This window comes from Amphiprion ocellaris, chromosome 17 (assembly GCF_022539595.1).
Source record: "Amphiprion ocellaris isolate individual 3 ecotype Okinawa chromosome 17, ASM2253959v1, whole genome shotgun sequence".
Taxonomy (NCBI): Eukaryota; Metazoa; Chordata; class Actinopteri; family Pomacentridae; genus Amphiprion; species Amphiprion ocellaris.
In genome coordinates, this window is record NC_072782.1 from 10,574,600 (window position 1) to 10,592,116 (window position 17,517).

At 38.6% G+C, this 17,517-nt stretch overlaps 1 long non-coding RNA gene across 1 annotated transcript in view; it reads left to right on the forward strand.

Moving 5' to 3' along the window:
- LOC129350962 (uncharacterized) overlaps positions 1-16,908 on the forward strand; it is a 182,859-nt gene extending 165,951 nt beyond the window's left edge. The window contains exon 3 of the long non-coding RNA XR_008604563.1: positions 15,972-16,908. This is a non-coding gene — a long non-coding RNA (uncharacterized LOC129350962). The remainder of the gene's footprint in view (positions 1-15,971) is intronic.
- Positions 16,909-17,517: the final 609 nt, after the last annotated feature.

Genomic DNA, 17,517 nt, shown 5'->3' on the forward strand with positions numbered 1-17,517 from the left:
ATTTCTACACCTAATTTTACATGACATCATGTGTATTTTTTAAGTTTTTATTGTTTAATAAAGAGCCTAAAATGTGTAAAAAATAATTTACAAAAAAGAAATTGACTATTATATGCTATATATAATAAAATACTATAACTTCTTCTATATTTAACTTCTAAACTTCTATAATTATGCACCATTAACCAAATACAAACACTTATTTTTCTGTTAGCAGTGGCTATGAAAATGTATTTACAGTATTAAACTTCAATTTTATGAATAATATTTTCATCTTAAGTAAAATAATAATTTGTAAAATTATGGTAGGTTTTTAATTACAATTTAACAGTATTTTTTATATTAAAAAGACAAATTTATGAAAAATTCCATAAAATTCGAGTTTCATAGTGTAACACATCCTCAGCCATTAGGTGGCAGTGTACTGGAGCGCAATCAATAAATCATACAGATACTGTAGAAGAAGATTAGCTGACTCATAGGTGCATGTAATATAAGCACAGTGGAACAGCTTTCTCCTAAATTGTTTGACTGGGCCATATCTTGACATAAGCCTGGTTGTAATGGTGGAGAGAAGCATTGGAGGTCTTGTCAGGGAGGTTGTTAAAAGCCCTTCACCTCCACAAATAAGGTGACTTGGATAAAAATATGGGATTGGCTCCAAAGTAAGTCAAGTGGAATTGGAGTTACTGACATTTATGGCACTGTTGTCGCCCAAAAAGGGAATCTGGCCACATATTAAACAGTACATTCCACAAAAGAGTCCACGGTGACGTCTAAGCTCCGTAAACAGTAAGTAAACAGATTGGATAGGCCCTTTGGAAAATGAATGGAAAACCATATGGGTAGCTATATATCGTTTGCTTCTAAGTTACTGCCAACAGGGGTCTGTTATTTCCCTCTGAATGACACTTTTATTACGTGCATGTGCCAAATCCTGCAGTGATATGGTACGTTCAAAGCTGTTTCTGAGGATTAATTTGACTGGGTGGATAAACCTGACTGTGCAGTTGCACATATAGCCAGCAGTGATGTTGGAGGGTAAACTCTGTGAGGGATGAACTGAAAATGATCCCGAAGTGAGATACCACAATAATCATTATAATAATGCAATACAGGATTAAGCAGGTAAAAAAAAAAAAAAAAGGTTTCAGTGTAACACAAGCAGAGCTAAATGATTAGCATCTGTGTGATTTCTGTAATACTATTTATTTTTGATTTCTAAATTTCATCCATTCTAAATGTTTGATGTGATTATTTTTTATTTCTTATTTGTTTTCATACTGGGATTAAACAATTGTGTCATGATAAAAATCTGCTTTTTAATTTATTTCTCACATTGTAAGTTGGTAAGTTGTTCATTCTGGCTTTAAAGAAACCAAAGCACCTACTAAATCTGTTTTATTGATTTGAATGTAAGATCTGTGTGCCCTGCTTTATCTCAGACCTATAAAACTAGTTTGTCTGGTAAAACACTGGAACTCACATTAAATTGTATTGCAAAGAAATCAAACTTTGTGACCACCTCTTACTTTGAAATTCTTTAGTCTGTGCATTTTTTCTTCATCAAAGCCAGTTTGCATACTTACTTGAAGTAAATACTTTTTTATTTTTTTTCCTGTGACGTTCCCCCGGGCACCACACGCAATTTTATACTACTAACAAGCATAGATTACACCAAGGACGAGAAGCCATTTGGCTCTCTATAATTTTTTGCTTTTGCCGTTTCCAAAAGAGAATTGTAGAAGCATTTTCCTTAGTCATTTTGCATTTTGAAAGGTAGCACTCAAGATTGCCAACACAGTCAGCATCAATAGACTGAGACTGGAAATGTGGAATCATCTCATGTGAGACACATCATTTCAATTCTTCACAAATAATGTGCACAACAAGAGTGACAGATAATTCTTCCGTCTTCTTGAAGTCTTTCATGCATAGATGCTTAGTCAGGCCTAGAATTGAACTAATCTTGTAATGTGAGAAAATTAAAGAGGAGGAGACGGCAAGACAAAAGTTGCCGATCAGAAACACAAAGGAAGTTTGGAATTTACAAATAATGGTTTGCATGCTTTCCCACTACCGACGATCAAAAATAACACTTGAGCAAAAAAAAAAAATTTTTAAAAAGATAATAAGCTCATGACATTTCTGACTCAACAGGTTTATGACATCCACATTGTAATAGATTTTTGAAAAAGAAATATTAAACGCTTGTCTAATTACTACTCTCTTTCTCTTTAATCCAATTTTTCAGATCACACCGGTGTTTCATCTTTTTTCCTCATTTTCCCTGCGGTATATCTAAATCACTGAAAGCCTTTGTGCTACCTGCCTGGTAGGAAGGCAAACATCCCATCATTTCCATACTGTTTCTCAAATTTTGAAACTACAGCCTTGGCAGAATAGGAACTGTGATAAAAGGCTTGGCGAAACACACAAATCTGGCTTTGGCAAACATTTGATCCAAGTTTTTTCCCAAATGCAGCAGCCATTTCTTCGCATAGCTCAGTGTGACTGTAGGTATACAGAACTCTTGACCATCATAACAGGTATGAATAATGCACGCTTGAGTTTAACTTGTTTATTTATTCATTTTAATGCAGAGGCTAACTATGTATTTTGACATTTTTGAGTTGAAGATGTGTGCATCATTAGGGATACATTATCTGTTTCGTCACAAATTTTACACAGTATCCAAACAGTTTGCTCAGGATGTACTTTTAGCATTTTGCAATACAATATGCACCACTTAAAAATAACATTTATTAAATGAATCTCCTTCACACTTTGAATGCTTGAGTGCCTGTTCAGATATTCAGTGTTTGGAATATGGAAGACTATGACATTTTGATTTACTGAAAGCAGGGGCTCACAGTTCTTACAAGTCAACGTTTAACGCTGAAGGAGCCGAAGTGTTGTTTGCACCCAAAACACGTTAGGTCCATCGCCGTCGCCCTCCCACACAGCATCATGTCTGACTGGGTGGCCAAACTGCTCTCCACTGACTGTTCTGAAATCATTTCGGATCAGATCCTCACCAGCACTGTGCTATGGTACACACATTATTTGCAATGACACGATCACTTTTGCGTTTTTTTTTAATGCTTCCTTGTTAGATTTATCTGCATTTACACTTGCTATTCACTAAGCTATTGTACTGTATTCTCTGGATTCTTATAGTATCTACATTGTAGTAAAGGAAAATAGGAAACTCAGTGCTGACCTTTCCCTCCGTCTCACATGTTTAACATGGTTCCCCTCAAATCATCTGCAGCTGTCTGCAGGTACATACTGGACCAGTTGCCCCCCCTTGACTCCAGCGCCAGCAGCAGCTGATTTATATGATATATCCTGTTCGCATGCCTCGCTGCCGAACCAGCCTTCATCATCCAGAGGTGCACGTTCCAGGTTCATGCATGACAGATGAAACCTCAGGACCTCTGCAGATATTGCTGCAGCATTGCACCAGAACCAATGCCGCCTCTGTCTGAAACGAGGAAATCACAAATGTGATTTAGGAGACAACGTAATTGTTGTTGCATTACTTACATTATGTGTTGCATCACCGAAAAGGATGTTCGTTTGAGTCATCTTACAATCAGCGTCTAAACCTACCGTGGGGCTCCTGTTTTTTTGTAGGTTTTTTGGTTTGTTTTTTTAATGCAGCTGCGTTGGTGGTGTTGGTGTCTTAGGGCATATACTGCATGTAAACTACATTTTAGTGACTGTAAGCTGTGCTCTTTTACAACTACTCACTCTTGCAAGAGCTTGGGCTGTTTATTCAGCTGTTTTGACAAAGTGTAGCATCATACATGGTACTTAAGAGAGACTCTGTCCAATTATTTCAAGCCAATTAATCTTAATGTAAAACTCGCCAACATGACACTTTAGCATAATTTCACATGGAGAAATTCCTACGTACCTTTTTTCTATTTTGAGCACTCAATCCCCAGTGATGAGTGTGTAAGCATTTGAAGGTAACAGTGATTTGTCTGTTGATCTGCTGGAAGATAATTTCCTTTTGGAATCCAGCGAGGGCGTCCACAAGCTGCTCCAAATGAAGAACAGGAGTTGCACTGTTGCATCTGGCATGAAAACAGTGGGCCATGTGATCCATGCTAAAGCCATCTCCACAGCAGAGGACAGGCTGCCGAACATTATGGGCGACCAGCATGAATCCCTGGCATCAAGCTATGATTTTGAGAACTGGGGTTTGAAAAGACCACCCCAGGGCCGTCCTGTTCAGGGAGGATAGGCCAGTGTGACTGAGCTATCAGAAGAGAGAAAAATATTGTATTTCTTTCAGGGCTGACAGCTTTTCTAAATGACCCAACTACTGTAGCTCTGCCTTTTTCTTTCTAAAAATAGGGACAATGTAGAAAATGACGGAACTAGATTGTATCTCAATTAAATGAACGGGCATTAACAACAAGTAATATAGTTAAGTCAAATAAAAATTAAAGTAAGATGATGAATTGAATAGAATTTCATCAAGTTTCTTCATTGCTCCATCTTCCAGAAACTTAAATGAAGGAATGTTTGACATGAAGCTTCAACGAGTGTTTGCCAAGTCGTCATGCTATTCCAGTCCAGAAACTTGTGGACATGCCATCAGCTCTGACCTCCCAAAGACAAAAATAAATAGATAAAAATCAAACGCACACAGCGCAGCCAGAATTTTTTTTGGAATGTTTTGTTTTCTCAGTGATTCTTTGTTGGCACAAAGTTTTTGATCAAAATGACAAGTTTTGGTTATTTCACAATGGTGTTCTTTTTTTTTTTTTTTTTTTTAATATGTCTGTTCATTCCACTGGTTTGAAGTTGACAAGGGTCAGATGGCCAAAGATGATGCCACATGCTTCTGTGCACCAAAAAAAGTTTATAAACATCAAAATGTGATGATATTTGAAAGCCACTGTCAATCAAATCTGGTAACACCACACCCTTGGAGTCATGAAAAGCAGAGTAATTTTGGACTAAAGAAATCGAAAAAATCCAAATACTTTTCTTTTTACTTTTCCTTTTCTTGCCCTGTGGTTCGACTTTTATGCTTTTTAAGCCAGTAACAGTCCATTTAAATAATTACAAGTTGTTAGGACATGAACTACATTGAAACTCTGCCATCCTTAGAATTTAATCAATATATAATTTTATTTTACAGCTTAATGGAACCAATGCTTGCCACATCAGTTGTTGCTGAACAACAAACTGTCAAGCCTATTGAATATATAACCCTGTTATTAATGTAATCGTGATTAAGAAGTATTACTGTGGAAATTTTTCCAAGCAATACTGTGTCTTTTTAGGCAGAGAAGTGTTGCAGTACAATAACTTTACTTCACATTTTGCTTCCATTTTTCCCATAATCTAACAGAACATAAACAAAAGAAGTTTTAAGGGTCTGAAAAAATAACCAGTGGCTTTCACTGAGCAATCAGGCGAAACATAACACCACTGAGTCTACTGCTTTGACTGAGCCACCTCTAAAATCACAGCCAAGCTAACCTTAACTTCCCTTTGATTACAGCCTTTGATTAATTCTTACACTCACATACCGTACAGCTTCATTTGCGTGGCTGAATGAAGGATCGACTGCATGTTGTGTTAAAAGCCAATGAAGCATTTTCACCTCAGCATTTTTGAATATGATACAGTGTTACCTTGATTCCGAGAGACTATTAGCATTTTGTCATTGAGTTGCATAAGCCCACTAGGTTACAAAATGATTGCTTGTGTTCAATTCACATCAGATTTCTGAGGGGAAAAAACACTAACAAAAGCAGAAAACTGTATCTGAATTCCACTGCCCACAACATATCAAGAACTGCAGTATTTGTGCAAGTGCTGAATCAAAATGCATGTTTCTTTTTTTTTTTCCTCCTCCTAGTATTTTTTTTAACATACATGCACGATTTATTGTCTAGTTACAATAAATATATAAATAAAGGGTTGACAAAATGCAAATAGTCTCTGTATTAAAGAGTACAGAGTAAATCCATCCTGCAGACTCTGCCTCAGGGGGGCTTTGCAAAAGAGGAAAACACATATTTCAGTGTACAACTGTGGAGATCTTATATTAAGGCTTAGGGGAAAACACTCGTGTGTTTGGGTGGATGCATGACACTGCAGACAAACCATAAGTGCTCATGTCTGTATTTCAATATGGCAGGGATACATAAGTGTACACATTTGGGTGCAGGGATACAGAAAGGAATGTGAGATGACAATTGTGAAAAATTCGACCATTCTGGTGAGGTATTCTTCTAAACCCCCAGGATGGTTTCAAGCTCGGTGCAGTAATGCATTTTCAAGAGCAACATCTGTCATAAGCTATATATCTCACTGCGACTGCGGCCCATTGAGCAACATCTCTGCACCACAGCTTGATCCATGGTCATTCCTCTCCCCTTTAGTCTATTTGCCCCTCCCCTTTTCTCCACTCATGCCCCTCCAATGATCCTGGCTCACGGTGCCTCCACCAAGGCCACTATCAAATGCATTATTCCTGGGATCAGGGCCCAGTGAGTTTTGGTCGGTGAGATATCGGTTTCAAGCAATATAGTGCATCTTCCAGCACAACAGGCTTCTTAAAAAGCACAAGACTTTGCAGTTGGTCATGGAAGATAGGAAATTTTTAAAACCGGATGGTAATGCAAGTGGCGGGTACGCTGTGACATTTCATTATCCCTTTGAGAAAAAGCAGAGTAATAGAAGCACTTTGTCCTGACAGAATAACATAGCTGGTGTGTTTTTATATTTCGCATTTTAAATACATATACCTAAGGCTTGGATTTAAGGCCGCATTCTTATTCTGCATAATTTCCAGGTATACCCTTTAGATAATACCGAATGACCTTTAGCATGCTGGCAAGCCTTACTCTCTGGGTAATCTAACCCATCAACATTAAAATCATTTACCAGGTGGGGGGCTGATAAAGCTTACCTAGCTTTGATGATACCACAAGGGCAGCAGCAATTTGCAGATACAAATCAGAAAATGATTTTGCATTAGCAATCATCCCAGGATATGTGCAATTGCCCTGGGGAGTGCAGAGGGAAAAAAATATGATTATATGCCATATTCTGCACTTCAGTCAGTTTTTAATTGAGGCAAAACTGGCATTTAATTAACAATTGAGCAAAAGGAAATGAGTTTTATTGATTTGTTTGCTAAGGGACAACATTCATCTATGCATGTGCGGCTCTGTAGTTCGTTCCTTTGAGGAAACAGACAGTGATTGAGTTGTTTATCAGCAAATATTGTAGCAGACACTTCATGGTGAACACCCACTGTGCGAACACGTGCCTTCGAGGAATGGAAGTGGCCTGAATAGTTGTGAAAATACAACTAATTTAAATACTTAATGTAATGACATCTGCTACGACAACCAAGTCTCACAAATTTAAGTCCTGCTCTTATTGAAAATGCCTTCAAATTTGCTGATGGATCTCAGAGATCTGCAGGCTTTTTGTCATATCTTCTAAACATGTTTTGTTTTCTGTTCTGGGATGATTGTGAAATTACAAATAATCTAAGAAGATGCAAAAAATTATATGTTTATCACAGTCTGGAGGGGAGGCAGGGCTGTAACTTTAGACAACATTGAGTATTTTGTTGCTCTTGCTTTTCATTGCCAGCATCTCATACGAAAACAACATGGTCAGGAGTCGCCCATAAGGACTCAAGGTCACACAGGTTCCAGTAAACTGGCTATATTTTGACAATTTATCCCATTTCTATGTTAACTGGAATCACAGCCATGATGAGCTAATGCATTATGAATAAAGGTTTTCTTGGAACTGAAAATATATATACAGTAGTTTCAGTAGAGCTGAGAGGAAACCTAGCAACAGTGAGAGAGAGATACAGATATTGTTTGAGAGAATAAAATAATGAAAATGCCTCAACTATGTTTGCTTTCAATTTTAAGACCTGGTGAATAAGTGCTATAAATAACACTGATAATTTTAGTTTTCAAAATGTAAAATGCAGCTTTCATATGCAAAGCATTTAGAAACTCTGGCAAATGCCAAAAAAAAATAAATAATAATAATAATTACATTATTGCTGGATAGGAGCACTTTGTATAGAAAGGTGAGCACAAAAGAGTGAAGCAGTCGGCTGCAACGATGTGAAGCTAGACGGGGGAAAAAAGTGAAACATAGAAACCCTTACAATTCCAAGTTTGGGGGTTAAAGTGCATGACAGTGACGACAACCGTATTATAGCTTTATTGCTTTGCTTTATTACTACTCACACACTGTGCACATCTACTTGTTAGAAGGTTGCAAGGTGGGTGGTAGGCACGGTTCATTCCAAATTTCCTCACTAGCAGAACTGCGTGGGTGGAAGAGCATGTCTAGAGTATGAAAACAGTGCCAAGGTTGTAGCTCATAACACTGGATAAGCACATGGCAGTGACACACTACAACACGCACACACACACACACACACACACAGACACTTATAAGGATGCAAACTGCACCTCAACATAAAAACACACTCGCAGACACGCCTCGCCTTGTTTGTGTGCTGACAGGATGCCTGCCTTCAGAAAATGGACAACAGCATTTTCAGCACCGCTGCCAACCAGCCTCGGGTCTGATCATTACAGTTGAAATTAACTTACCATCCCTTGGCCCCAAACCTCCTGTTTATCCTCCCTTTAATTTCTTTTACCCCCCGTCTATCTGTGCTCCGTCTAAAAGGCTTTGAGCTACACTGAAGTCAGGGTTGTGGACTAGAATAGTGTTAAAGTTATAATAAAACTCTGAGTGCTTCACCTCGTTTTATTACCTTGGCTGCATTTCATGACATTATTATGTTGTCGGTTTCACAGGATTAAGTTTAAAAAAAGCACCCAGTGGAGAGTTAGAATAAACAGAGGACATTAAAAGCAACTAAAATGACTGATCTCTCATCTCTTTCTCAAGCTTGTGTTGACTGCTGATGAGACTGACAGAGCCATTCTCAGACTCACTGAACTGGTTTCAAAGCAGCCTATGTGTGCAGGGTGTTTGTGTGTGCATGTGTGCGCTCGAATCCTTGTCTTTTTATGTATGAGTGTGTGTGTTTGCATAAATGAGCAGTCCAGTCATTCATCATGGTTTCATTTCTCGGCTTCATGAATAATGTCAGTATGTATGCATCTATTTGATGTCTCCCAGTATAGGACTGCAGTGCAGCTTAGGGCATCTCTATTCATAGTGAATCAAAATTAATCAATTAAACTGAATCGATTCAACGCACCAGATGCCATGTTTATTTTGTTAAACTCTGCACTCCACTAATATGGAAATTATCAAGCATGTGTTTGAACACTTATTAATAAAGTAGGGCGGCTGTTGTCACAATTTGAATTTATCTTTTCTCATTCTCATGTAAGGGTAATGGGGCAGGGAAAGTACTAAAAATGTGGATTTCAACTGAATTTTAACTAAAGAACAGAATGGTTTGCATGACAATGGAATAACAGATACAAGTTTGCAGTAAATAAACAATAAAACTGGCATTAGGGAGGGAAAGTTGCTGTATTTACACACAAATAATTCAGTTGTGTGTTTTATTCTAATTTTGATTATATGCAGGATACGGTATTTGCTCAGAGCATGAGAAATATGGTCATTCACAATCCTTTATAGGTTAGAGGATTCTAACAAAAGCCAGGTTTCTAATCATCTGTGAAGTTTTGTCACGATTTCTCGTCTTCTCAGCCATTATGCTCAGAAACCAGGATAAGGCGTTTAAATGCCACGCTTTAGTTTTGATCAAAGCACTCCAGGCAGCAGATTCAGGTTTCTCTAGTTGGGATATTAGCATTCTAAAAACCAGAAAACCAAGATATTTACATGAACAAAATATAACTAGATATTTAAACTTAATCATACCCAGCATACTAGTGTGCATTTAAATGGACTCAGAAGGCACATATAGCATGTGGTATAACTGAACTATTTTGGAAATCCAGTCCAGATTTTAGCAATAAATATGACCTGAATAAATACCACTTAATTTGCATCTTTAATTGCAGATTGCAAGAATAACAAACTGTACTAGCCCGAAATGTCCCACTGGTCTTAACATTTTCAGTTTTTATCAGGCTTTTTATGAACCAGCATTTATCTGTTCTTATTATTTTAATGTAGATGTGGCTTAGATTTGCAGACAAATTAAAAATCTGAGGAAAACCTTATCTGTAATGTCTTAGCAAGGTGTTGGGCCACCATGTGGTGCCACATCAGCTTAAATGCACCTTTGTATTCATACTGCAAAACTCTAAGGGAGGGATGGAACACCATTCTTCCAAAAGATATTCCCTCATATGATGCTTTGATGATGGTGGTGGCTAACAAAATCTCAAATCCAGTCCAAAATCTCCTTTAGTTGGGTTGAATTCTGGTGACTGCGAAGGCCACAGCATATGATTCACAACATGTTCATAGTCATCAAACCATTCAGTGACCCTTCATGCACTATGGATTAGGGCATCGTCATCCTGGAAGAGACCACTGCAGGAGGAAATGTTTCATCATAGGGTAAAGGTGATCCTTTACAACAGGATTCTATTGATTTGCAGTAACCCTTCTCTCTATGGGAAGAAGTGGAACCAAACTATGGTCGCAAACGTCCCTCCACAGCATAATCAAGCCAAAAGATTTCACCCAAGATTACAAAGTTTTTTTGTATTAAATTGGATGACCAACTAAAATAATCAAATAAAACATAATGTATCGGTGTTTTAGTATAACAGCAGTTGTGCGCAAACGGTTATAGAGTGTGGTGATTGTTACCTCACCGTATACACATGCTTGTGTTCTAAACTCCCACATACTGCAAACCAGAAGAAAAAGAAAAAGCTACAAATACACAATTAAAACACATAATTAAGGGGCTGCAGTGCTGGCAATGAGACGTTGTGACCACCAAACTCCTATCAATTGTATAAGAGGACAGAAGATAATACGACCGAAAGTATAACAAATGGTAATTTCACAGGACAAATGATCAATATCACAAAAGACAAGTGACGCTCTATGCAACAAATGTGTCTTGGAGTATGACAGCTTAATAAAATGGCACCATGAATGGCTGGCCTTGCATAAAACCAAAAAATACTATGCTAAGCCCTCTCTGAAAAACACACCAGACAAAACAAAAGAAAACAATCAAAGGAAATTGGACCAAACAAGTGAAGCAAACAAACAGGAGGGGGGGAAAAAAGCAAACTGAAAGAGTAAAACACAAAGTCAAACAAAACAGCAGAAGCAGTCAGTGTCTTGTCTGTGTCACCGATTGCACAATACCGAGGCTCGTCAAAGCCGGCTTGGCACGTGGAAACAACAGATCACAGCCGAAGCAGGACCAAAAAAAAGTTGCATGCATGCCCATCAAAATCAAGAGCCTCACCAGGGACCAGAGAGTGAAAGCAGAATAAAAGAGCGTGACTTGGGAAAGTGGGAGGTGCTATGAGCTGTCTAGTCTTGCAGTGGCCCAGGAGGAAAAAAGTTCCAAACCTTCGCATTTGCAGATTTTTTCAGTAAGTGACTTGATGACATTTTTTAGCTCATGGTAGAAGACGCAGATATTTCAAAACATCAATTTATCCACTTTAAGTCACCAGCTTCAGATAGCACTGTGCTCATTCAAGACACAGCCAGTCGTATTTCAGCAGCATTTGAAGAGGAACTCTGCTTGCCACCCCTGGGTCACTGGATAGAGATTTAGAGCATTTCAGAGAGCAAAGAAAATATCTCAACTTTGAAAACAACCTCAGTGTTATGAACATCACTCACTCCAAAGACTGAAAAACAAGACAACCAGTGTTGATGTATGTGATGCAATACCAAGACAAAGCAACGACAGATGGATGACAGCCCTCAGCTGTCTTCAAATCCCACTTTTATACATCCTTGAGTTCGGATCCAAAGAAAAGGGACAAAAAAAGATGGATGCAGTTCAAGGATGCCTGACAGATGGACAGTATGCAGGGCTAGCCCCAAGCAGTCGTAATTAAGTTGCGTAATTGCACAGATAATGATTCAGACTGCCTTCAAGTCAGAACACTCCGTGACACACAGAGGAAAAGACTTTGTCATCTCCCAGCCTTACTGCAAATGTCATAGCGCAAAAAAAAAAAAATGTTTTTGTGTGTTGCTTGCTACCAATGAATCAGGACTGTACCAAAGTGGTGGCAGGCCTCATTGTTAGACTGGTGGATGATACAGTCCCCACTGTTACCATTGGGGCTTTTCACAAGACAATTGCATCCACAATGCTCTGAAAGGTTATAACTGCCTGTAACTCAGGATTAGTAGTAGAGAACGGGAGCCATTATAAAAAAAACAAAAAAAAAAAAAACAGCCCCCTAAATCTTATGAAGAGTAGTCAAAGAGTGTAAAGCCTGTTTTGTAGTCACTCGCCTCGCAAGACGACAAGGCAGCAGTTATGCTTAAAGGCTATCCACTAAAAGGCAAACATCCTAAAAACACATAAGGAATAACAGTCAAACAGAAAACCACAAGCCAGAAAAAATGAATTTCCTCACTGCAGACTTCACTCTCTGAATCCACAGCCAAAGCAGGTGCGAGCTGTCAAGGCAAGAGATGTATGCACAGTAAATCTTTGTCTGAATTAGTAGTTTATTAAACAGACAGACTGGCACAGTTGAAAAATCTCAGCTCATGACATTATTATCGATGATGTCCAAGAAGAGATGTGTGTGGCGGAGAGTAATGTGGTGAAGTCATTAGCACACTGGCTGCATCAAAGCCAGAGGCTGCAGAATAACCGTAGATCCATCAAAGTCAGTCCCTCTGCCAAGATAACCTGGCAATGGACACGTCAAATCTGAATATGACTGCAGCAAAAACGATTAAGGAGATGGTTAGTTTCCCTAAAGATGGACAACTGACAGGCGCCAACATTCGCAATGTGCTCTCTAGGACGAGTCCCCTGCACACACTACTTTCACCCTCCTCTTTACGAGGCAGGTATCCACTGAAACACGCAAGAGCCCATTCTCTTGTTTTAAAAGCATTTGGCTCGGAGCAGCACATCACATGCTGCGTAAAACACACTGCCTCCTCCAGCTTGCCTTCAGAAAAGCACTCATACACAAGTTAAAAGATGAATGGACGTTTTGATAAAAATTCAATGCCTAACAACATGACCTTCATCTGTGCTGATGTACAGAGTGGGAACAAGTCTGTAAGTAAGTTTGGTCTCCCAATGTTCATCCCTGTGTACTAATATATTGATAATAATTCCATTTTTATGTGTGTGTGTTAGCGTAGGCTGTTTGTTGTCTCTGGCATTAATGGCATTGCACTTCATCTCATTTGCAAGCACACCTGTTGCGGTGCTAAACTTTTGCCACCGTAGGCGTAAAATCTTTTTTTTTTTTTTAACCCATTAATCAAATTAAAAAGGATTTTTTTGGCACTTTGTTCAATTTTCAGTCCAGGTTATGCTGCTGTCACTGCCAGGTGTTTCTGTTCTTTCTTTCTTCGTGACTTAAACCTTCTTTAAGTAATTATTCTTGTAATTATTGCAGTAATCACGAGAAGGCATAAGACCACTTAATGTTATGAATAAGTGAAAGAAAATCTTACATTTGCTGCTACTACGGTACTGAGAAGAAAACACAACCCCCAATTTTCCACACTCCTCAGTCAAGAATTTTGGAGCATCCTGTAACTTCTGCAGTGTTTGATCAAAAATGTATGCAGTGCACTGTGTTGGTATTCTTTCATAAATGTGTTCTAACAAGGATGGAGTCAGACATTACTGACAGTGGCCATGCATTCTGTGTCTCCATGAAGACACAGAGAGACACCAGAGACTCCCTAGAAGACACATTTGTTGCCCGTGCTTTAGACTGAGCATGCATCAGGATAAAATATATTCTTGTCTTCCAAGACATTCTCTGTGTGTGTTTACCATATGCTGGAGGTAGACAGACAACATAATGCATGAGCCCTGCAACTTTCTCTGTGTTTGTCTTACTGCCTGAACTTATCTTACTGAGGACTTTAAATGCTGTTTTCATTTGATTAATTTAGCGGGATCAGCCCTGTCAGCAACTTCAATGCAGCTGCAAAAGGGGAAAAGCAGGTCTAATCAGTGTCCTCATTATTAAAAGTGATGCAGCCCCACAAGGATTTCATGTTCCAGATGAGTTATGACGTACATCTATGCTGAACATAGGATTGCGGGTAGACAGATAAGTATGGAGCAAAAATGAAAAGAAGGCGTCGTATGATGGATAAAAATGCAAAGATATTGAGTCTGAACACACTATTCAGAACAATTTGTGAACAAAAAACAGTAGGTGCTACAACATGAGTGAGTGCTGACATGGGGTTATACTAATGATGCAATGCCTGAGGCATACTGACAGGTCTGCTGTAAGGGGCTGGGCATGAACTCCAGGTTGCTGATGCCTACTGCTGACAGATATTGACTCCTGAAGCAAGGTCTTGTGTGGTTGTTGATGATTACCATGTACTGCTTGTTGACATGTTGAGTGCGTCTGACATCTTCTAGCGTTTGAGGCCCCACACCATGTCGCTCTGAAGCAGGCTTGTGTGGTAAATGAATATGCAATAGCCAACTCTGGCAATCGAGGGATGAATCTAGAAATTGCATCTATGAGGGAGACAGACTGACTCAATCAAAGTTAGAACTGCGAGTTTTAGAGATGGGATTTATGGCTCTTTGTGGTGAGTTCCTTTCAAAGAGCCATTCAAAAGACTGGCTTGTTGTTATATTCATTTATTTTTTCAAACTCAACCAGAGGTAACTCGTTTTTATCAACAAAACAATCACTAGTAACAGTTTAAAGATACGATATGGATCAGAATAATTCAAACTTACACATCCCACCAATATAGAGTATTCTATTGAGTTTTATTTATATGTTTTATATACATATATACATTTATTACATACATAGTATATATAATCATTCACTTGAAGGCAGCGTGGACAACTCAGACTCGTGGGGCACACAGGTGAAGAAGGCATGGACAATTTGCCTATATGAAGGGCTCACAGCTGTGAACCGCTTCTTATCGTTCACTTAAAAGAACCGTTTAAACGACTGAACTCTAGTGAGTTTGTGTGAAACTGAAGCCAGGGTGTCAGTTAAAGACATGTCTGGGGAAATAAGTGAAGTTAACAGCAAAGTCAATTCCCCACCATGGACGCCTAAACCAGGACCTGCTTCCATCAAAAATTACCTGGGCCACTAGAGGCCCCTTCACAATAAAATGCAAATATGTAAATACAGTTTTGTCAAGCTAAAACATACAAACATTTGACACGTCTTTCTGCAATCAGTGTGATTTCCAGTGAAACCAGTAACTCATATTTGAGCAAAATGTCTGTCAATCCATCCATCATCTATACACCGCTTAATCCTCATTAGGGGGCGCTGGAGCTTATCCCAGCTGACTTAGGGAAAAGCCAGGAAACACCCTGGAGAAGTCACCAGTCTATCACAGGGCTACACAAAAACAAACAATCACACTCATTAGATTTACCAATTAACCTGAGCATGTTTTTGGATTGTGGAAGGTAAACCCACACATGCACAGGGATAACATGCAAACTCCATGCAGAAAGATCCCAGGAAGGCCGGGGCACGAACCAATGATCTTCTGCCTCCAAGGCAAAAGTGCTAACCACCAAGCCACTGTGCAGCCCCTCTGTCAATCCACTTATTTTAAAAAGGAAATTATCACTAAAAATCGCACCTACCTTATCTGTATCTGTATCTGTTCAACTAACAAAATTATCTGTCTTTGCATCTGTATTTGGATAGGAGACTGGATGTTTGGGAAGTATATAGTACTACATTACAGATATTGACAAGTGCTTCAAATCCCAGCCTCTATTCATTGTGGCTTTGCATATACTATTTGCATTTTCCTATACTTTTCTGAATTCCGTCTACCCTCTGCATTTACAGGCCTGCTGCTGAGAAGAATCCCACATCATGATGCTGCCACCACCATGCTTCATGGTCAGGATGATGTGTCTGTGATGGTGTTTAGTGTTTGGTGTCCACCAAATATAGTGTCCAGTCAGGTGGCCACAAAACTCAGTTTTAGTCTCTTCAGACCAAACAATCTTCCATTTGGCTTCACAGTTTTACACATGCCATCTGGCCAACTCTAGTCAAGATTTAATTTGAGCTTTTCTCAACCGTGGCTTCATCTTCAACAGTCTACCATAAAGTTTTGACTGGTGAAAAATAAGCAACAGTTGTTGTGTTCACAGTGTCTTCCTTCTCAGCTGGAATTCCTTCAGAGGAGTCACAGGTGTCTTGGTGGCCTTCCTCACAAGTCTCTTTTGGTACAGTTGCTCAGTTTTTGAGGACAATCTGTTCTAGGCAGATTTATACATGTGCCATATTCCTTCCATTTCTTCATGATGGATTTAACTGTAATCCAAAGGATATTAGATGAATTAGAGATTGTCTGGTATTTCTCCCCTGACTTGTGTTTTTTCATAAACAGAGTTGCTAGGAGTGTTCTTTTGTCTTCATGGCGTAGTTATAGCCAGCAGTACTGATTCACCAGTTCCTTGACCTTCCATATACAGATACTCTAACATTACAATCACTTGAGACACATTCACTGCATTCAGATGATCTCCATTTCACTAATTGTGCAACTTATTAGGTACTTATTAGTACCTCTGTTGTATAAGGTGAGTCACTTTAAAGGAGGTAAATACTTAAACAACAGTTTATTTTACATTTTGTGTTTTTAGTTCATTGCCATTACTTTGTATAAAACTGTTTTCACTTTGACATGTAGGAGTCTTTATGTGTGAAATCTTGATAAAAGAGCCTAGTTAAACTGAATATGTTGAATAGTAATAAAAGCAGATTGTGAGTGGTAGCTGCTGTGTACTGACTCATTAAGGACAAGGATAGATATAGTGCTCCTTTTTCAATATTGTCAAGTCAAATAACCATATTATATATTGTATTTGTATAGCACATTTAGAAACAAGATAAAAGCAAGAAACTAAAAGAGAGGACTGAGTAAAAACACTACAAAAATCAATTCAAAACAGTAGGGTGATCATTTTTGCAATTGTGCCTTATATGAAATGACAAGTGAGTGAAATTACTATCCTGTGAGGCAAACTTTTTTGTGGCCATGCACAATATGAATCTTTAAAAAAAAAAAAAAACATCATGGCTGACATGATTTTTATTTTTCTGAATAATAATGAGTAGAAGCAATATCTGTCTCCGTTTTATTATTTATGCGTATGTGGAATTAGATCCATCCCTAGACTATAGACCATGGAGGTAATGGCATTTTTGAGTAGCTTACTTCTCCTTAAAATAATATTTTCCATGTGCTTAGTTGAGGCAGAATGAGTACACCACAAATCTGTAAATAAATGAAGTGAAAAATAGACCCCTCCTGCTCTGGGACTGCGCTTTATTTAATTCCAAAGGTGAAGAACTAGAGATAATGACTTCTTCCCTATATAGA